This window comes from Polyodon spathula, chromosome 1 (genome assembly GCF_017654505.1).
Source record: "Polyodon spathula isolate WHYD16114869_AA chromosome 1, ASM1765450v1, whole genome shotgun sequence".
Classification (NCBI taxonomy): Eukaryota; Metazoa; Chordata; class Actinopteri; order Acipenseriformes; family Polyodontidae; genus Polyodon; species Polyodon spathula.
The window spans coordinates 79,986,190-80,008,346 of NC_054534.1; positions in this window are offsets into that span (position 1 = coordinate 79,986,190).

Below are 22,157 nucleotides of genomic sequence, written 5' to 3' on the forward strand. Positions count from 1 at the left end.
CTGCCTGCCTTGTTTTTTCTCTTCCTCGTTTCTCCCATGCTACACCGCAGCACCACTCCCTCCACGGGTTCCCTATTGCTGCTCGCATCCAATTCAAAGTTCTTGTACTTGCCTATCACTGTCTCAACCTTTCTGCTCCCTCCTATCTCCAGACTATCATTTCTCCTTACACCCCACCCCCTCTTGCCCCCTCTGCTCCTCCACCACCGGCAGATTGGTTGTGCTCGCCTGCTTCCAGAGCCCGCTCCTTCTCCACCCTTGACTCTCAGTGGTGGAACGACCTACCCATGGATATCAAGACTGCTCAGTCTCTGACCATCTTTTGCCGCCTCCACAAGACACACCTGTCAAGACAGCATCTATAAACCTCACAACTCTAGACTATAGTGGACTATGTCACCCAATATTTGCATCATCTTGTACTTGCACTGTAACTGTAACTGCTCCATATTTTGCTGTATTCTACTAATGCTCTTAATTATAACTATTTTCTGTATCTTGTACTTGATTTTACTCTTAAAGGTATCTGTATTTACGTTCTTATCCATTTATAGTACTTACTACGTGCTCTTATTGGAATTTACTCTTATAAACCAACATTTTTACTAACCAACAAGTTTACTGCTCTTAGTCAAATTCACTCTTAAATGTAATTCTTTACTGTATTCTTTATTTTGCTTTTATTTGAATCTGATCTTACTTCCAGCTGCCCTATCAAGGTTTACCACAGTAAATTTGTACTTTAATTTTTAAGTTATCCCATGCCTTTCCTATAGATTATACTGTGCATATACCATAGTTTACCTTGGTCTGACATGTTATTGTTTGGAATTGCTTTACCATACCTCTCTAGTCTTTACTATTTTTCATTAGCTTTATTACAAATTGCTATGCTTGTATTATAGGAAACTTGTATAAGGCTGCAGATGGTATATGAACTGGAATTGATCCAGGAGTAGACACTGCCATACAATAGTGAGCATGTGCTTTAGTATCACCTTCCCTAGCAAATGGGGGAAATATTACATATTATGTACAATTGTCTTCTAAATAGATGAACAAGTTTCCTCTTTTATAGATTTGTGTCTTCTCAACCGTGTCTGTCTGTCTCCGTAGAGTATCAAACTCATACTAGCCGTTGACAGACAAATGAAAGTTACTCTCATCCTCAATTAGTGGTACTTTACAGTTTATGGCAGCATCACACACAATAACACAAATGAGGACAATTCACTTTTCTAAGGGCTTCTGAATTATTAAGTCATATGACCCCATTATTTTTTTTTACCCCATTTGTCTCACCAATTTGGAATCAACAATTGTGTTATTAATCCCAGTTCACCTCTGCAACCCCCTGGCGACTCGGAAAATGACGGCTGACACACGTGTCCTCTGAAATGTGTCCCTGCCTAGCCATCTTTTTTCGCACTGTGGATCCACAGCTAAGCCATCAGACCTGTAGTGCTGGAGGACAACTCAGATCTGAATGGCTCCACAGCAGACCTGCAGGCACCCTATCAGCCACAGGAGTCACTGGTGCATGGTGATCCGTGGATTGCCCTGCCGACCTAAGCCCTCCCTACCTAGGCAGCATTCAGCTAATTGTGCGTTGCCCCATGGGAACTCCTGGTCACGGTCGGCAATGACATAGCCTGGATTTGAAACTGTAATCTCCAGGCTATAGGACGCTTCCTGCACTCGAGATGACTCAGTTTTAACACATCAGAAGTATGCTCAATCGTAGCACAACTCTAGGCATAAAGGACTTTTTATTGCTTTTGTCTGAAAAATTGTCACTAGCCAAAAGTATGTGAACTGCATTGATTTTTATTTAAAACCACACTTTATATTTCCCTGTAAGAATATAGTATGTTCATGTAGGCTGTGCGTCCACATGCTTCATGAACTAATTTGAAACAAAATATAAGCAATTTGATCTATAATTAACTAATTCAATATTTACATTACAGGTCAAATGTACTACATGATATATAGAATAGTTAGTATTGGCCTATCATAACAAGGAGAGTTAATGGTGATATCAAACTGTAGACCATCATGTAGTCTGTTTATACAACAGGCCAATTTATATATATATATAAATTGCATGTTCCATTTTTCTACTCTGATGAATTTTAGAGCATCAACAATTTACTGAAATCCTCTACTAGTGTTTTCTACTATTATAACAACCTTGACTTGCATAAAGAAGGAAAAACATTGAGTGAAATAGCTCGCATCACTTGATTTTCAAGTTGTGGTACCCAAAGCATAATCAACAAGTACAGAGAAACAGCATCTGTAATTGACAAACCCAGGACTGGAAGACCTTGTGACAGCTGGTGAAAGTATACCTTCCATAACTATTAAACACTCTATACAACTGAATTTAGAAACACTAAAAGAAACTTAGAAAACCTTGATAAAGAACAAGTCATTAAGTCTCTTTTATTATTGCTTTTAGTATTTCTAGCTGCATTAGAACCCGTAATGTTCTAATAAGGTATGAACCCCCCCCCCAAAGACCCCAGGAATCATTATTTGCAGATGGTACTCAAAAAACTCACAAGTGCAGTTGGTATCAATCAGCATTGCACATAAAAAAAAAAGTTGCTCATACCGTTGAGCAAGAATGCTCTTGAAGTGTAAACCGCAAAGCTGCTCTCCAGGGAAATGTCTCCGAGGAGGAAGAGCATTAGTATTAGCCTCTGAATCCCCTAAGATGGTATGCCAAGTGGCTGTGAAAAAGGAAGTTGCAGGCTCAAACATCCGTTTTTGAGGCATGCTACAGCTGCAAAGAAACCATTGGGCCTCGGACCCTGTCAGGATGGTACCTGCCTTGGAACCAGTTTTTTTTTAAAACTAATTTTGTACTCATTCATTATAAATGGCTGTATTTCTGATTATTGTAATTGGTTCTGTTGATTGCTGTTGCTGTTGAGGTTTGTGCGTGTGTATGTGAAGCTGTAGGCAAGCTACTGAACTAGGTGTAGACTGGTGTGTCCATTTAGTAAAGAAGGGGTCTACACTGGAGAGGGTGAGAAGTGTAATGGACCAGCAGGTGGCGATGCTAGGAACGCCAGTGCTAGCAGCATGTCAACTGAACTGTTGGATCAATTATGCAAATGAGGATGTCAGGATAGGATCATGGATAGTGTTTCTTGTTCTGCATTTTTTTTTTACTTTTCCTTTTTGAGGGACAGCTATTAGTGTGCTAGAACATTTCAAACAGTTGTTATTTAAAAGCACTTTCTGTAACTTTTGAAGTGAATGTTGAATGAAGGTTAACAGACTTATAAGATTTTGCTATATGTCCACTAATAATGTGTTTTGTAGATACACAAATACAAATTCATGTATGTTACTTGAGTTGCTTAAAGGACATATTTTATCATATTTTACTGTCAAATAGACAAACTTCAGCTTCAGGCAATAACAGATCTTACAGCTCACACACAGACATAGGATATTGAGCATTATAGAGTAACTACACCCAAGGCGTACTGCAAAAGGCAAATAAAAAATGTTTATTTTTTGGTGTATTATTTCTTACACTACATTTAGAAAGTAACAGAAAGAAAATGACAGAAGTTTATTTTTGGAAAAAATTTATACTTGGGCTTTACCATCTGGTAAGGTCTGTCTCATCCCGTTAAATGTTTAACATATTTAACATAACTAGAAGGGCCTTACCAGATGTTAAAGCCCTCTTATCAGGGTTCTATTGCTGTTGTATGTATCTATTGGATATGTACACTGGTATGTGTTGCTAATGAGTACTGTAGCGGATATTTACTTAATTTAGTTATTTAGGGAATTAATCCCAACTCCTAGTTTTGTTTTAACTTGTATTCCAATTATTACCCCCAAATGGAAATAATCGCAATAGGAATACTCACAATAGACTCTATAGAGTAATTTCGATTTAGTTCAGAGCCATCAATCTTGGTGAAAATGTAATAAAGTTACAATATTAGACTGGATTATTAATTAGTACAGTGTAAAAGAAGAAAAACAAACACAGACATTGGTTTAAAAGCATAATAACACTATAGCACAGTCTAACAACAGAAAATAGAGAATTCCCAAATACTAGTGGTCAAACTGGCTTAATGTTAGAAGAAAGGAGGTGTAACAGTCAGTATTGCATTTCACACCTGAATTCATACTATATGTTTACATAACAGTCAGAAATGCTTTCACATAATCTTTGTATTCAGAATATGTAATAGCTTGGATTAATATACATTTCAACAAACATTATTTAGAGTACAAACGTTTTCATCAATATTCCAATATTCCATTTAATGCGGTTTACTCAGAATTGAACGGCGACAAGACAGGCAACACGGGAGTGACGCAAAATAAATAGGATTGAATCCTATTTTTTACAATTTGTTGTGCTACAATTAGGAATTGACCAATCAGAGCACTGTATCAATTTTAGGACATCCTCAGACCTCACCCTTCCTTGAGTCAATCGTCACCCCTCCATGAATCAGTCCTCACCCCTCCTCGACTCAATCATCAGACATCAGACCTCAACCCTCCTCGACTCAATCATCAGACCTCACCACTCCTCGACTCAATCCTCACTCCTCCTCGACTTATTCCTCACTCCTCCTCGACTCAATCGTCAGACATCATTCCTCACCACTCCTCAACTCATTCCTCACCCCTCCTCACTCAATCCTCACCCCTCCTCGACTCAGTCCTCACCCCTCCTCATTCAATCCTCACCCTTCCTCGACTCAATCCTCACCCCTCCTCGACTCAATCCTCAGACCTCCTTGAGTCAATCCTCACCCCTCCTCGACTCAATAGTCAGACCGCTTCAAGCCATATTATCCCCTCCCCTTTTTTACGGCTGTACTGGAATAGATGATCAGAAATTTAACAGTACAGTATTACTTGCTAGAGAGACCGGTGAGTACTACGATTTTTAAAAAATAAAAATACACAAATTAAATAGGCTTATATTAATATAGGTACACAAATGTATGTTAATAGGACACTGAGTTAGTACAGTTAAATGTGTTATGTGTTAATTTGAAAGTACGTTAAAAAAATTACGTAATATATTGTAACGTATGTGGGGCTGGGTGGGAGAGGCTGTGGCTCACATCGGTCCAGCATATTAAAGTAATATTTTATTATATTACTTTATAGGTAGCAAGCTACTATCAATTTAGTAATTTGTTGCTTCAGACTTTCAATTACACTGTGTAACAATTATTATTATTTTTTTTTGTTCCTGGGTAGTAAGTGTTATTTCCTAATTGCTTATGCCTCACAAAGTATAGAAAATGGCTATTATTCCCCACAAACTTTGCTTTTGTGACCAGGACAGTGATATTTCAAAATATTACTATTTCCAATGGGAAAATGGGCAAATGTGTATCTTTTTGTTCACATAAAGTCAGAAAAAAACAACATATGAATCCAAAATAACATGTATTTATACTAAAGTAGTACAAAAATGACTACAAAAGATTTAGAAGTGAGTAGTTTTTCGAAATGTATGATTATACTGTAGTTACATAATGTTATCTTTAGTCTACTTATTAATACATTATTTTCACGAATATTTACATTAACTCATAAACAACTTTTAAAATTAAAATAAAGCAATACATAACACGGAAAGTATGCATGTTACTTAGAAAAAAAATAGTTATTGGTGTATGTTTTCATTTAAAGGACACGGTTGTGGTTTTCCATTGTCTGATTTTCAACATTGCAAAACACAAGCAACCTATATTAAAAGTAATTAAAAAAATGTGAAAACATATACTATGTAGTTTCTTTAACGCACTTTCAAATTAACGCATAACACATATTAACATAGGCCTATTTAATTTATATTTTTATATTTTTTTATTTTTTAGAAATCGTAATACTCGTTGGTCTCTAGCAAATAAAACTGTATTGTTAAATTTTTGTCCAGCTATTCCAGTATAACCGTAAAAAAGGGGAGACGATAGTATGGCTTGAAGTGGTCTGATGATTGAGTCGAGGAGGGGTGAGGATTGAATCGAAGAGGGGTTAGGATTGAGTCGAGGAGGGGTGAGGATTGAGTCGAGGAGGGGTGAGGATTGAATCGAGGAGGGGTGAGGAATGAGTCGAGGAGGGGTGAGGAATGATGTCTGATGATTGAGTCGAGGATAGAATCAAGGAGGGGTGAGGAATGAATCGAGGAGGGGTGAGGATTGAATTGAGGAGGGGTGAGGAATGAGTCGAGGAGGGGTGAGGAATGATGTCTGATGATTGAGTCGAGGAGGGGTGAGGATTGAGTCGAGGAGGGGTGAGGATTGAGTCGAGGAGGGGTGAGGATTGAGTCGAGGAGGGGTGAGGAATGCGTCGAGGAGGGGTGAGGAATGATGTCTGATGATTGAGTCGAGGAGGGGTGAGGATTGAATCGAGGAGGGGTGAGGATTGAGTCGAGGAGGGGTGAGGATTGAGTCGAGGAGGGGTGAGGATTGAGTCGAGGAGGGGTGAGGATTGAGTCGAGGAGGGGTGAGGATTGAGTCGAGGAGGGGTGAGGATTGAATCGAGGAGGGGTGAGGATTGAGTCGAGGAGGGGTGAGGATTGAGTCGAGGAGGGGTGAGGAATGATGTCGAGGAGGTCGAGGAGGGGTGAGGATTGAGTCGAGGAGGGGTGAGGATTGAGTCGAGGAGGGGTGAGGATGTCTGACGATTGAGAGGAGGGGTGAGGATTGAATCGAGGAGGGGTGAGGATTGAATCGAGAAGGGGTGAGGATTGAGTCGAGGAGGGGTGAGGAATGCATCGAGGAGGGGTGAGGATTGAATCGAAGGAGGGGTGATGATTGAGTCGAGGAGGGGTGAGGATTGAGTCGAGGAGGGGTGAGGATTGAGTCGAGGAGGGGTGAGGATTGAATCGAGGAGGGGTGAGGATTGAGTCGAGGAGGGATGAGGATTGAGTCGAGGAGGGGTGATGATTGAGTCGAGGAGGGATGATGATTGAATCGAGGAGGGGTGAGGATTGAGTCGAGGAGGGGTGAGGAATGAGAGGAGGGGTGAGGATTGAGTCGAGGAGGGGTGAGGATTGAGTCGAGGAGGGGTGAGGATTGAATCGAGGAGGGGTGAGGATTGAGTCGAGGAGGGGTGAGGATTGAGTCGAGGAGGGGTGAGGATTGAGTCGAGGAGGGGTGAGGATTGAATCGAGGAGGGGTGAGGATTGAATCGAGGATTGAGTCGAGGGGTGAGGATTGAGTCGAGGAGGGGTGAGGATTGAGTCGAGGAGGGGTGAGGATTGATGTCTGAGGAGGGGTGATTGAGTCGAGGAGGGGTGAGGATAGAATCGAGGAGGGGTGAGGATTGAGTCGAGGAGGGGTGAGGAATGAGGGGTGAGGATTGAGTCGAGGAGGGGTGAGGATTGAGTCGAGGAGGGGTGAGGATTGAATCGAGGAGGGGTGAGGATTGAGTCGAGGAGGGGTGAGGATTGAGTCGAGGAGGGGTGAGGATTGAGTCGAGGAGGGATGAGGTGAGGATTGAGTCGAGGAGGGGTGACGATTGAATCGAGGAGGGGGGAGGATTGAATGGAGAAGGGGTGAGGATTGAGTCGAGGAGGGGTGAGGAATGCGTTGAGGAGGAGTGAGGATTGAATCGAGGAGGGGTGGGGATTGAATCGAGAAGGGGTGAGGATTGATGCGAGAATGGTGAGGTCTGAGGATGTCCTAAAATGGACACCGTATCAGAGAACAGCTTCAGTGCATGTGGTACAGCAGGGTGAAGCAGTATTCAGAGGGCATGTACTAGAACAGAGATTTTCTTTCATTAAACAAAAATAAGACACTTGTTTTGATAAACAATTTCTTGTCATAAGAAATTACTGCTGTAATTAAGTTCAGTTTCTCACACCAAGAAAGGTTTTTTTCTTGTGTAAAGTGGTAAAACGAAGCATCTGTTCTTGTTACAGAAAAAGATTATTTTACAAGAATCTCAAAAAATTACTTTTGGTAGTGTATCCGGCTTAATACACAAAATATAAGTTTTCTTGAATTAAAATAACCCCAAGCTGAGAATACATTTCTTGAGCCAAGAAGAAATTCATCAAAAAAATATCTTGCCCCACGAATCTTCAGGGAGAAAAATTGTCTTATAATAAGAAAAAATCTGCATGATAAATTACTTTTGGTAGTGCTGAAAAAAAAAAGTGGATTGATTTGAACAGTGACTAAACGTAGTTTGAGCATTAACATTCAAGGTCCGTTATTTGTTGTTCTGTTATTGCTGCCTGTAGCAGAATAACTGCTAGAAACTGTATTTTGAAAAGTGAAGGCATGTTAACAGCACATTAGATGCATTCTGTGATAATGGAACTATAAGTAACAGTCTTCCTGTCCAATGAACAGGCAACATTTAAAAAAAAATAAACTTCCCATTCATAAGTACTTTTAGTGCTTTGCTCCATAATGCAGTTCTGTGACTAACTTTCTATTCTAATGATGACTGTACTTATTCAGTTGCATGCACTTGAGTATATTAAAATAGCGCCACAGGGTATGAATTACGCTATGCTGATAGGGGCACGACAGAGGACAGTTAAGGCACATTATAAAACTTAATCTGAAAAAAAAAAACGTGTTACTCTCAGAAGTTAACTGAGATTAATTGACAGCCCTAATAGAAATACAAAAATACAAAACAAAACTGCACAAAAACAACAGCTAACAAGAGGTGGTCAAGCTCAAGGCTGTGCTACTCCTGTTATACAGGGAGGTCATCTCCCCAGGAACCTTCTCCCATACACTTCTGTGGGATTACAATTCCCCTCAATGAATCCCTAACCTAAACACCAGGATTCTGATTAACACACAGTGGTCCTCGGTCATGCATCTGGTTCACTCTCCCTAGCTATCCACGCAGTCATGAATCCTCACGCTGGTACACAAATGACTACTTTTTAAAGGCATGTGGCCAGGGTTAATTGATAATCAATTAATCAATTAACACCTTGCCACCTTCTGCACATCAAGTTTCAATTAGGCAAAGAGAGGGATCTCACCTCCCAGCCCTGCCATATCTAGCACACACTTCAATTTACATTTTTTACTTTTTGTTTTATTTACAAAAAAAACAAAACATTTTCTTTATAAAGCAAACCAAAATATATTATTTACAGAGGCAGGCTTTAGACCTGCCACAGACATACTGTAGGTGCAGTCCAAATTGACAAAGTCAACTCCTACTGTATTTCCACATATGGGTTAATAATATTTGTTGAATACGTCTACAATGAGCATTGAGAGCTTCCTGACAGGTATCACAGCAGGAAGAAAGTAATAGTGAAAGACAAAAGTGCTACAGCTTTTAATGAACCACATAGTGTGCTGTCATAACAAATCACCCAGCAATAAGAGTGATTAACTTCACTGCCACTTCTTCCCCAGGAATTCTGGAGGGTGAGCCAAGTAGCAAAATTGTAAAGTGTCCGCAAAATGAATAAGCTAATTTAATTTACAATTTATCACGGCACAGACAGGGCTTCATATATATATAGTATGCTCTTGCCTGTTGTGCACCAAATTGAAAGATCCCAAAATGAGGCCCCCAGTTCAGCTCCAAACTGACAGACCATACAGAGCTGCAAATTGAAATGAATCTGGGCCAACTCAAGGCCTAATGATGCAAGTTTTTTTTTTTTTTTTCCCCTCCTTGTGCAAGATCCAAATAAGATTTGTTACATTTTAACATTCACCACATCACAACTGGGGGATTTAGCAGTATAAAACTATATTCTTCATAATTGTTTACTACTATTACCCACAGTACAGAAATCACACAAAAAACACAATCAAAGTAGAATTTGACAGCTTTTGCTTTCTTTTGCTTACCTTATTCTTACATTCACTCCTTCACAGTGGCTGCTCCAAACCCTGTTCTCAGACTGAGCTTCAGACCATCATGTTGTGCATACATAGCATTCATTAGGTCTATCTGCCTACAGATTTTTTATTCTTATAGTAAAACTATGTCAGTTTCTGTTTTGATCACTGTAAGATTTATAGTTTTCTTATCGGCCGCATTTACCAAAAATCCTACACAATGCAATTTATAATCACTACTGTGTTTTGTTTTACAGTGTTGCAATTCTGAATTTGTATACCCCCCTTTATTTTGCTCTTTTTTTATTAAACCCTTACATATTTAATTATTTTATCATTGTTGAAAACCATACCATACTCACAATGATCCATACATTTATTTTTCTTAACACGTACTGTAAAATTTTACCATAGTACTGTAAAAGATAATCCTATATATTGTCCACCCATAAAAGTTGACATACACTAATAAAAAATACTCTCAAAATGAACCTACAGCAATGAATGATTCATTTACCTTGGTTCTTGGCAGCAACATCATGAAGAGAAGTTATTTGGCAGCTTTTGTGCCAATCATTATTAAACTAATCGGTCAGCCTCATAATTATTTAAGAAACGAAAAGTAAGATGGCTGTTCTCAAAACCTGGAATGAAGTACATCTGAAGTAAGTTTACTGTTATGAAATCTTTACTGATATATATACACACACACAGCTCTGGAAAAAATTAAGAGACCACTGCAAAATTATCATTTTCTCTGGTTTTACTATTTATAGGTATGTGTTTAGGTAAAATGAACATTTTTGTTTTATTCTATAAACTACTGACAACATTTCTCCCAAATTCCAAATAAAAATATTGTCATTTAGAGCATTTATTTGTAGAAAATGACAACTGGTCAAAATAACAAAAAAGATGCAGACCTCGAATAATGCAAAGAAAATAAGTTCATATTCATTTTTAAACAACACAATACTAATGTTTTAACTTAGCAAGAGTTCAGAAATCAATATTTGGTGGAATAACCCTGATTTTCAAGCACAGCTTTCATGCGTCTTGGCATGCTCTCCACTAGTCTTTCACATTGATGTTGGGTGACTTTATGCCACTCCTGGCGCAAAAATTCAAGCAGCTCAGCTTTGTTTGATGGCTTGTGACAATCCATCTTCCGCTTGATCACATTCCAGAGGTTTTCAATGGGGTTCAGGTCTGGAGATTGGGCTGGCCATGACAGGGTCTTGATCTGGTGAACTGCAGAACTGCAGTTATGCTAACAAGAAGTATCACTATTCATGAGGAAATACAGTGCTCTCCCGCTATAAGATGGTTATAACGCACCTCAGATATAAGACTCCTACAGCATGTCACCCAATTCCCTATACTAGTGATTCATGCAATATTTCACCAGTAAATACAGTACTGGTGTTGTTCAAACTGTAAACAACTTCTCAGTCTAACTTCCATTTCTGTCTCTCCTTTTTGATATAGTATCTGAACTGAAGAAAAGCTACGCTGGCACTTTAAGACATCTTAGTCAGCATTTGCCTAAATAAATATTAGGCCTATTATGTGGTTATCTTTCCTAATGTATTTACTTTTTTTTACTGCGAGAGGAGCTGCAGCTGTCTCTGGGAGACGAGACGCTTAAGCTTTGCTTCAGCCCCGCTCTGGCAGCCGAACCTGGGGCGAGCCCATTCCCTCTTCCGCTCTCCTGACCTGCTCTCCATCTAGCACTTGGTTTGCTTGTCTGTCATTTTGAACTGAACTCCCAACTGCCGTTTAGCCAGGCTATTTGTAAAAAATGTAGCGTTGATTACATGGTGCTTTATGCATGATTAATTCACGGAAAGTTATATTTTTGCTTCACTATATTTGCATTATAGAGAGGGAGTTAATTTATTTTGTATTTTAGTCAGATGTGTGTTGTTATGTGTCCCACAGTTCCCCACAACCCCTCCCCCATCTAAACACTCTTTGGTTATAACGCTTGTGTTGTGTGTCCCCCGAGACCCAGGGAGCACTGTACTTGAAACTAGTATAACCTGTGTCTTTCACCCTAATAAGTTAAGGAAAACTTTCAGGTAGGCTGTTGCACACCTTTCATCATTAACCAGCTAACTGCTCTTGCTAATTATCAAGTTGCTTTGCATGCTGTTTTGACTGAGATGCAATGCCCTAAGGTGTGGAGGGGCAGGCTACTGGAAAATGAGGCATGCTAACCTTTTTTAACATGGTACAAGATTTATACTGAAACGTGTATGCTGGATCTCAAAGAATCTTTCTGAAAACTTTTTGGCTGTGATACACAAAAAAAAAATATATACCAGTATATATTTTTGTTCCTCAGTCCTGGCTGATTTGTATGTCTTTTTTATGTATGTGAATGAGCACATACATAAAAATATTATCATGGGCACCTGGACATGCTGTTCTCTTGTCCTTGCCAAAAACAAATGTAGCATTTCTGATGGGAAATATTCATCCAGATTTGAAGGATAGGTTTACACAAGTGTATCAACTTTGTTTTGATGTCATATGATCATGAATATCATCCATAAATGTTTTCAGAGATTCAAGTAATTCAACTACCATTGACAGTTCGATGTTTTGTGCTTGAATGAATTTATTAATTTAGTTGAATCTCTCCAGAATGTTATTCCACAAGTCTGTGAGTTAAAGCGAAAGGCAGATTGAAGTTTCCTTGATCGTTAATTGGCTGTGTGGGCAGGCTGGGTCCGACTTCTTGTTCTGTACTACTGTTTAATTCTTCAGGCCCGGTATTTGGAACAGTAGCGCTGCCAAAACCGAAAACTCATTGACCGGTTGGTTCAGGTACATTTGTTGTTATCGTTACTTCATCTTTATAGGATTTAAAACTGAAATTTGATAGTCATTTTCCACTAGCTTGCTTTTCCTTTAGTTTTTTTTTCATTTCACTGCACTGTATGTTTTTCCATTTTTTCTATATTAGTCTCTCTCTCTCTCTCTCTCTCTCTCTTGCCGTCCTGCATATGAGGGACCAGTAAGAGACACAAGTGTTTAGCTAGCATGATTATGGGCATGTGGATTGGATTTTAAACTGTAAAATAGCAATTTGAATGCATTTTAACTAGGCTGCGGGCCCCCTCGGCAGCCCAGGACCCTGGACAAATGTCCCAGTTGCCCTTCCTTAAATGCGGCCCTGTGTATGAACTGGCAACTCAATTAATGTCACTGCCCTCCAATAGCAATCTGATGGATAATGTTGGTAGACCACAAGTAAAACAAAACGTGTGAGAGCACACCATCTGTCAGCAAAATGTTGGCACACAAATAGCTCAGTGTTTCACTACATGTTAAGTACAAACTAAGAACAGCTGTCTAACTTCTTTAACACTGATTCTAACTTGACCGGAGTCACATCGATTTAACACACCATGAAATTTCAATCTGAAAATGTATTAGTTTAGAGAGGATGATGGAAGTAGTGGTTAATGGCGAGTAGTAAACTATAATGAACTAAATATTTCTCTTTTAATATAAACGCTATAGCTATTGGGCTACAAGTGACCTTGCTTTAAGCAATAGACCTCTGATTAAAGACATTACAGCCTGGTAGTTGACTGCATTGGAAGAAAAGAAACCAAGGCAGATAAGGTCAGTTACTAAGATAGTGCTAGATAATTAGAGTTTCCTTTCAAGTACAAGATGTAACCATTACCTAATGGGATATAACCTCTTGTAGCCCAAATTACCTGAGCACTTAGCTGCTCCTTTAAGAGCCCTGTATGCAGAGATAAATACAAAGGATGCATAAGGCTCAGCGCCATTTCTTTTTTAGCCTGCCTGAGGAAGGGGTGAGCTCTGGCTTTAAGTCATAAACAAGAAACATAGATAAGTTGATTAATTCACTTCTCTCTTATTTCATATTGAAAAAAATTAACTTTTAGAGATAATTCTTCCTCTTAGCTTAGGAGCTGATTAAGATGCCTCTGCGGCTATGTGCCCTGTGTGAAGCTAGCAACTCTCCCGCCCCTTCACTGGGATTCAGTGCCTTGTTGCAGCTAAGTTCACACTCTTTCTCTCCCTTGCTGCTCGGCTCTTCGGGAGTCTATATAAATTCTTGCTAGCACCTATATATATATATATATATATATATATATATATATATATACAGTGCCTTGCAAAAGTATTCAGACCCCTGACCAATTCTCTCATATTACTGAATTACAAATGGTACTTTGAAATTTTGTTCTGTTTGATATTTTACTTTAAAACACTTAAACTCAAAATCAATTATTGTAAGGTGACATTGGTTTTATTTTGGGAAATATTTTTAAGAAAAATAAAAAAAACTGAAATATATACAAATGAAATTAAGAATTATTTGGACAGTATTCTACTGCAGGAAGTAGTATATTGCTATCATAATGGTAAGAAAAAGGCAATTAACAAAGGAAGACAGACATACCATTATAACCCTTAAAAGTGTAGGTCTTTCCTTTAGAAAGATTGCAAAGAAAGCCAAGGTGTCAGTGAGTATAGTTTCCTACACAATCAAAAGGCATTTGGAAACTGGAGGAAACTCTAACAGGAAGAGGTCTGGCAGACCCAAAGCCACAAAAGAATCACAAGACAAGTTTCTGAGAGTCAACAGCTTGCATGATAGGCAGCTCACAGGACAACAGCTTCAAGCACAGCTTAACACTGGTTAAGAGAAGACTTCGAGCTGCAGGTTTGACATGTCGTGTGGCAGTAAGAAAGCCCTTGCTAAGATGGCAAAATATAAAAAAAGAGGCTCGTCTGGGCCATGAAGCACTGCCAGTGGACTACTGAAGACTGGAGAAGGTCTTATGAACCGATGAATCAAAATTTGAAATCTTCGGTTCATCACGCAGTGTTTTTGTATGCCATTGAGTAGGCAAAAGGATGGTTCCTCAGTGTGTAACACCAACTGTCAAACATGGAGGAGGAAGCGTGATGGTCTGGGGCTCTTTTGCTGGATCCAGAGTTGGCGACTTGAACAGAGTGAGTGGCACCCTGAACCCTCTGGTATACGCCTAGTAGGTCAGGGTTTCATCCTACAGCAAGATAATGACCCAAAACATACCTCCATGCTACGTCAGAACTACCTTAGAAGAAAAGAACAAGACGGTAGGCTTCAAATCATGGAATGGCCAGCACAGTCTCCAGACTTAAACCTCATTGAGCTGGTTTGGGATGAACTGGGCAGAAGGGTGCAAGCAAAGCATCCTATAAGTGCAACAGATTTGTGGGAACTTCTGCAACAGTGTTGGGAAGAACTTTATTTTTGATACAATATTTGATTTCCATTGTAGAAAGAATGCCACAAGTGTGTTTGGCTGTTATATCTGCAAAAGGTGGCTACTTTGATGAGTCAAAAATTTAGAATAAATTTTGTTAAACAAAATGATTCCATGATTTATTTTTTATCTCCAATTTTGTATTTGTTTTATGCTTTAATTTCAGAGCATATTGAGACATTAAACTGCGTAAATTTCAATAAAAACTGGAAAAATGGAGGTGTTCTAAAACTTTTGACTGGTAATGTGTGTGTGTGTGTGTGTGTGTGTGTGTGTGTGTGTGTGTGTGTGTGTGTGTATATATATATATATATATATATATATATATATATATATATATACAGTACTGTGCAAAAGTTTTAGACAGGTGTGAAAAAATGCTGTAAAGTAAGAATGCTTTAAAAAATAGACATGTTAATAGTTTATATTTATCAATTAACAAAATGCAAAGTGAGTGATCAGAAGAAAAATCTACATCAAATCAATATTTGGTGTGACCACCCTTTGCCTTCAAAACAGCATCAATTCTTCTAGGTACACTTGCACACAGTTTTTGAAGGAACTCGGTAGGTAGGTTGGCCCAAACATCTTGGAGAACTAACCACAGTTCTTCTGTGGATTTAGGCAGCCTCAGTTGCTTCTCTCTCTTCATGTAATCCCAGACAGACTCGATGATGTTGAGATCAGGGCTCTGTGGGGGCCATACCATCACTTCCAGGACTCCTTGTTCTTCTTTACGCTGAAGATAGTTCTTAATGACTTTCACTGTATGTTTGGGGTCGTTGTCATGCTGCAGAATAAATTTGGGGCCAATCAGATGCCTCCCTGATGGTATTGCGTGATGGATAAGTATCTGCCTGTTCTTCTCAGCATTGAGGAGACCATTAATTCTGACCAAATCCCCAACTCCATTTGCAGAAATACAGTCCCAAACTTGCAAGGATCCTCCACCATGCTTCACTGTTGCATGCAGACACTCATTCGTGTACCGCTCTCCAGCCCTTCGGTGAACAAACTGCCTTCTGCTACAGCCAAATTTTGACTCATCAGTCCAGAGCACCTGCTGCCATTTTTCTGCACCCCAGTTCCTGTGTTTTCGTGCATAGTTGAGTCGCTTGGCCTTGTTTCCACGTCGGAGGTATGGCTTTTTGGCTGTAAGTCTTCCATGAAGGCCACTTCTGACCAGACTTCTCCAGACAGTAGATGGGCGTACCAGGGTCCCACTGTTTTCTGCCAATTCTGAGCTGATTGCACTGCTGGACATCTTCCGATTGCGAAGGGAAGTAAGCATGATGTGTCTTTCATCTGCTGTAGTAAGTTTCCTTGGCCGACCACTGCATCTACAGTCCTCAACGTTGCCTGTTTCTTTGTGCTTCTTCAAAAGAGCTTGGACAGCACATCTGGAAACCCCTGTCTGCCTTGAAATTTCTGCCTGGGAGAGACCTTGCTGATGCAGTATAACTACCTTGTGTCTTGTTGCTGTGCTCAGTCTTGCCATGGTGTATGACTTTTGACAGTAAACTGTCTTCAGCAACCTCACCTTGTTAGCTGAGTTCGGCTGTTCCTCAACCAGTTTTATTCCTCCTACACAGCTGTTTCTGTTTCAGTTAATGATTGTGTTTCAACCTACTTATTGAATTGATGATCATTAGCACTTGTTTGGTATAATTGTTTAATCATACACCTGACTATATGCCTACAAAATCCCTGACTTTGTGCAAGTGTACCTAGAAGAATTGATGCTGTTTTGAAGGCAAAGGGTGGTCACACCAAATATGGATTTGATGTAGATTTTTCTTCTGTTCACTCACTTTGCATTTTGTTAATTGATAAATATAATCTATTAACATGTCTATTTTTGAAAGCATTCTTACCTTACAGCATTTTTTCACACCTGCCTAAAACTTTTGCACAGTACTGTATATGTGTGTGTGTGTGTGTGTGTGTGTGTGTGTGTGTACAGTACACCCTCTCTATAACAAACCTGTTGGTGTCCAAGCCTTTTGTTCATTATATGGAGGGGTTTGTTATAGTGAAAGAAAAATCTAAATAAACGATAAGCTGTTGTAGTAAATTAATGAAATGAGATTCAAAATAAATGTAGAATTACATGTACCTGTTTGTCTCATGTATGTGGTATTCTTCCTTTCCTTTATCCTATTCATTAAAGAACTAAAATGCAGTACAAAAAACAAAAATTGAAGCTGAACTTCTATTCAAAATCAATCTGACAATCTTAATTCAAACCAAGCTTTTATTCCAAATCAACCTGACATGAAAAGTTCATCAGATACTCAAGTTTGTTGTTGTTGTTGTTGTTGTTGTTTCTTTAACCAATTTTGCTTTGCTGCTTGGTTGCTGAACAAGCCAAAAAAGACAACCGATATTCTCTTTTTGACAACCTATATCCACGACGGAGATATGCCTGCGTTACTCCTTTTTTCCAATGATCAATATGGTTTCCAGCTTTGTTGCAACATAAAATGATTTTCATTTTAGAGGCATAGTTACACAGCGCAAGCTATTTATGAAGACTAAAGAGTTGACTTCACTGCAGAGGTGCCATCCTGTGCGTTCAGGCTGGGATGTTGGCAGTGTGCTTATATTACCTTTCTTAGTTTTTTTTATTTTTTATTTGGGGTCCAAGGGCCAGGTTCGTTATAGCCTAATTTCGTTATAATAAAGGGCGTTATAGCAAAGGTGTACTGTATATTTATTAAATATTAGATATATATATTTTTAGCAGTTGTCTAATAATTTTTCTGTTTTCTTTCAGAAATCCGGCGTGCATGCAGACTGTCTCTACATACTGCGCTAACCGTCTGTTTTTTTCCATTCAGCTTTTCGTGCTACAGAGACACCACCAATGTTAATGTCTTTTTAACTACACTGTGCTGTTTAATTGGCAGGAGCCATTTCGACTGGAAAATATTCAGTGTGTCTATATACCGTTGCTGTGTTTGTTTTGCTGCACTGACAACGAGGGCTTCCAGATTTTTCTAGTTAGCAGGCAACTGCAGCCCCTGTTTGTTTTACAGTGCATGCTTGCAGTTTGCAGGTGGATTTTTTTCAGGTTTTACCTGCATGCCAGCACTGTACCAGTGACTCGCTCTGCCAGTACCAGTCGGTCATAGAGACTGTACTTTAACTTGGTTGGTACCAGTGACTTGGTCAGTATCACAGCTGGTGCCCCGGTACTAGTCAGTACCAAAGCCGGTACCAGTGACCTGGTCAATACCAAAGTAGGTACCAGTCACCTGGCTCATATCAGACTCTATACTAGTGACCCGGTTCGGTCCGGTTTGACACCAAGGCCGTTACCAGTGCTTTTCTTGTGTACATACATTGCGCAGCTGAACTATTTTTTCAATCTTGCACTCTACCTGGGATTCACCTTTGATAGGGTGACCGCTGCTATGCGTCAGCGCCCGACCCACCCCCTGGTTCTCCCGGATTTTTTGCATGAGGTGCAATCACCCTGGGAGCACACAGCAACTGGACTGAACCTGGCTGTCTCCGGTCACTGGACAATTTATATAGGGTGCATGATGAAGATGAGCTAGGCCAGGCCCAGTTTCTGCCTGTTGAGGCTTCCATCACCTCTCTGGTACAGATGCCTAATCTAGCATTGCTGCAAAAGGACATTTCATGTCCTAATAAACAATGTCGTGTCACTGAAATTATGCTAAAAAAGGCCTATGTGGCCTCAGCATTTTGCAAACGTCTTGGTAGCTACAGTGGCATACTAGTAGCTTACCAGTTCATACTGCTACAGTCATGGTACACGTACTATATGCCCTCGCTCCAGTTGTCCAAGTACAATGTTCAGGCATTGGTCAGGTGCATGGCTGCATTGGTGGCGGCAAGAAGACAGTTCTGGCTTGCTCAGGCTCGAGTATCTGACAAGGACAAAGCATTGTTGCTAAATGCACCTGTAACACCAGGGCATATGTTTGGGCTGGCAGTGGATGAGGTGCTTAAATGCTCTCACCAAGCACATGAGTCTTTCAAGGAGTTGGCTTGCCTCCTCTCCAAATATAAGTCCCCAGCCTGTAAGCAAGCTAAGCATTGAAAAAACAGATGGCTTCAGCCACAAAGCAGATTCAGGCTCCTGCAGAACCATTTTCACGGTGCGCAATGCGGAGACCGGTGCAATTAGCATCGCCCTGCTCACAAGCAGCAGCACAGCCGGAGATGCAAGCTTCTAAGAGCCAGCAGCCCCAGGGATTTGCTGCCACAGGTCCAGGGCCCATTATATCAGGGCCACTGGGATTACTGGCGATAATGACACCTGGGTGATTACCACCACCAGGGCTGGTTACTGTCTGCCATGTTGATTGACCGCTCCTCCCTTTTAGGGCAGGATCGCAACAACAGTCATGAACCCTCAAGATACTGTATTAGTGTTTCAGTAGGTGGCAGCCCTGCTGCAGAAACAGGCACTCCCAATTGTTCACCCTCTCAGCGAGCGAGAAGGGTTTTACTCCAGGTACTTTCTGGTGCCGTAACGGTCCTTGACCTCAAACAGCTAAATTTATACTTGAGAGCCTGAAGGTTCAAGATGCTGACAACATGGCAACTGTTGCAGTCAGTAAGGACGCCTACTTTCACATCCCTATAAGACCTGGCTACAGGAATTACTTGCTGTTCGCCTTTGAGAGTTCCGTGTACTGCCGTCGACCTCTCTCTAGCTACCCACACTTTTGAAAGTGCATGGATGCAATATTGGCCCCTCTGAGACTAAGGCATCAGAGTGATCAATTACCTGGACAACTGGCTAATATGTACAGTCACCAGCACAGGCAATGTTGCACACAGGACTAGTCGCCAACCACCACCAACTGTTAGGCATCACAGTGAACCAGTTGAAAAGCCACCTCCTTAGACCCCCTGGTTACAAGCCCTTTTACTTAACCACCAGACCACACAGCCTCCTATATTGAATAGGATTGAAGGCTGTTATTAATACAAGATAACTGATTATTCACAGATAGGTGAATATGCTTACATTTGTTTATACATGATTTTAAATAATATAGTATTGTTGCGGCTTGCCTATCCTTCCTTGTTCCTCTGCTTATAGGTTCGCTTTCTCTGTGAAATGCAGACAACTGATAGCTTGTTTCACTTCAAGATCTTCAGTTTCTTTATTTGAACATAATACAGCTTTTACACTTTTATTTACTTGTCTGGAACTTAAATTCATAATAGTCATCTTCGGGCACAGTCATTACACACTTCTCTAACCAAGCTAACACATATAGCACTTGTATAAGGGGTGAATTAACAAGTGCAATATGATTATTCCCCAAGCTCTTCACAACACATACTGATTATAGGCACATAGGCTCATATTTGCGACAATATGGTATACATAAGGCTCTTTGTTTTCATTTTTTTTTTTTTTTTTGGTCAGGTGATGTCCCTTTAAAGTTATATTGAGCTGAATCTGCTTCTTAATTAAACTACTGGAAAAGTGTTGATTGTGAAACAAGATCACTTTTGTTTTTTCTCTTGTGACTTGAATGGGATGATGATTCTGTTTCATGGATAATGTTAAAAAAAGGCAGCTCCTTATTTTTAATTCAAACCAAACACAAAAAGCGAGTTTGGTTAAATTGCTTTTTCCAAATTTTCAATTCTTAATTACTCGTTGCAAAAATGTTATAACCTGTTTTACAAATAACAGTTTCCTCTTAATTACAATTTAATTAAACCAATTTAACTTCACTAACTGTTTGCGTTCGGTTTGAGTTAAAATTAAGGAGCTGCCTTTTTTTCATTATCAATGAACAGAATCATAGTCTTAATCAAGTTACTGGATAAATCAAGTTATCATAAATAACTAAATAAATAAACAATGACCTTACAGAAACTATCGTGAGGAAACCATAATGTTACTTTCCTTCAGCTTTTATTTCCTGCAGCTCACAGCAGCACTGTCAGCTTGAAAAACTTTTATTCACTTGAATCTCTGTTGCTCAGAAACAAGTGGATCAGATCTGTACAGAGAAGCTCCTGTCTTGGTGCACATAGCAACTTGGTTCTCTTGCTCCACTAATGGCAACTAGCTTACTTCATCAGCTATTAAACTTGATGTAAAATGGATCTGTTAAGAGTGTTGGAAATTGTTAAAATAAATATATAACAACTATAAACATGAATAGGAAATTAAGAAACTAGTCTGGTGGGGTTTTTATTGATTAACAATGAGGCTTAGAAAAGAGTGTCTTGAAAACTTTAAGATGATTGGAGGAAAACAATCAGACGTTATAACTGCATTAACTCCTAAAACAACATGGTGTTTATCTAACATGTTCACAAGCATGTCTGCAATACAGCTTTTGATAAGTGAATTTTGTTTTTTTAAGTTTCATACACATCTGTATTTTTCACAGAAACAATAAAGTACATTTTATTTCCATTTTGTGTGCTTATTTTTTTATTATCGAAAAATCACAGAAAACACATGCGCAGAAAGAAGTATTGCACACAAAAGGAGATGTCACTTTCCTCTAATTTTCCATGGAATGGACAGCGTTAACTAAATCACTCTAGCATCCAGCCTTTGCTCTGTTCAGAATCACAATATGAGAGACAACACAGGCACTCTTGAGTTTGCACATTGCCTTCCATTTGTTTAGTGTTCATCAACATGGCCCTTGGGGTTCTATTTAGCTTATTTGCACTCACAAACAATGAAGGTAAGTAATATTCATACAATGTTTGCCATTGGTGAATTATATAGATTGTTATTAGAGCACATCTTATATTGAGGAAGTTATGTTGATGGAAAAAGCCCTGCTATTTTTACTTCACTGGAAGTCAGGGGTGTTGTTTTTACTCATGCTAGCTACCTCAAGCTGAAGAAAAATGCTACAGACAGCCTTTCCATTTCACTGCGTCCACAAAGATGCCTTAATGGCAACTCTGCTCTGATTTTATTTGATTTCAGGACTTTTCATGAACCCTTAAAAAAAAAAAAAAAAAAGATAATTAGGTGTAT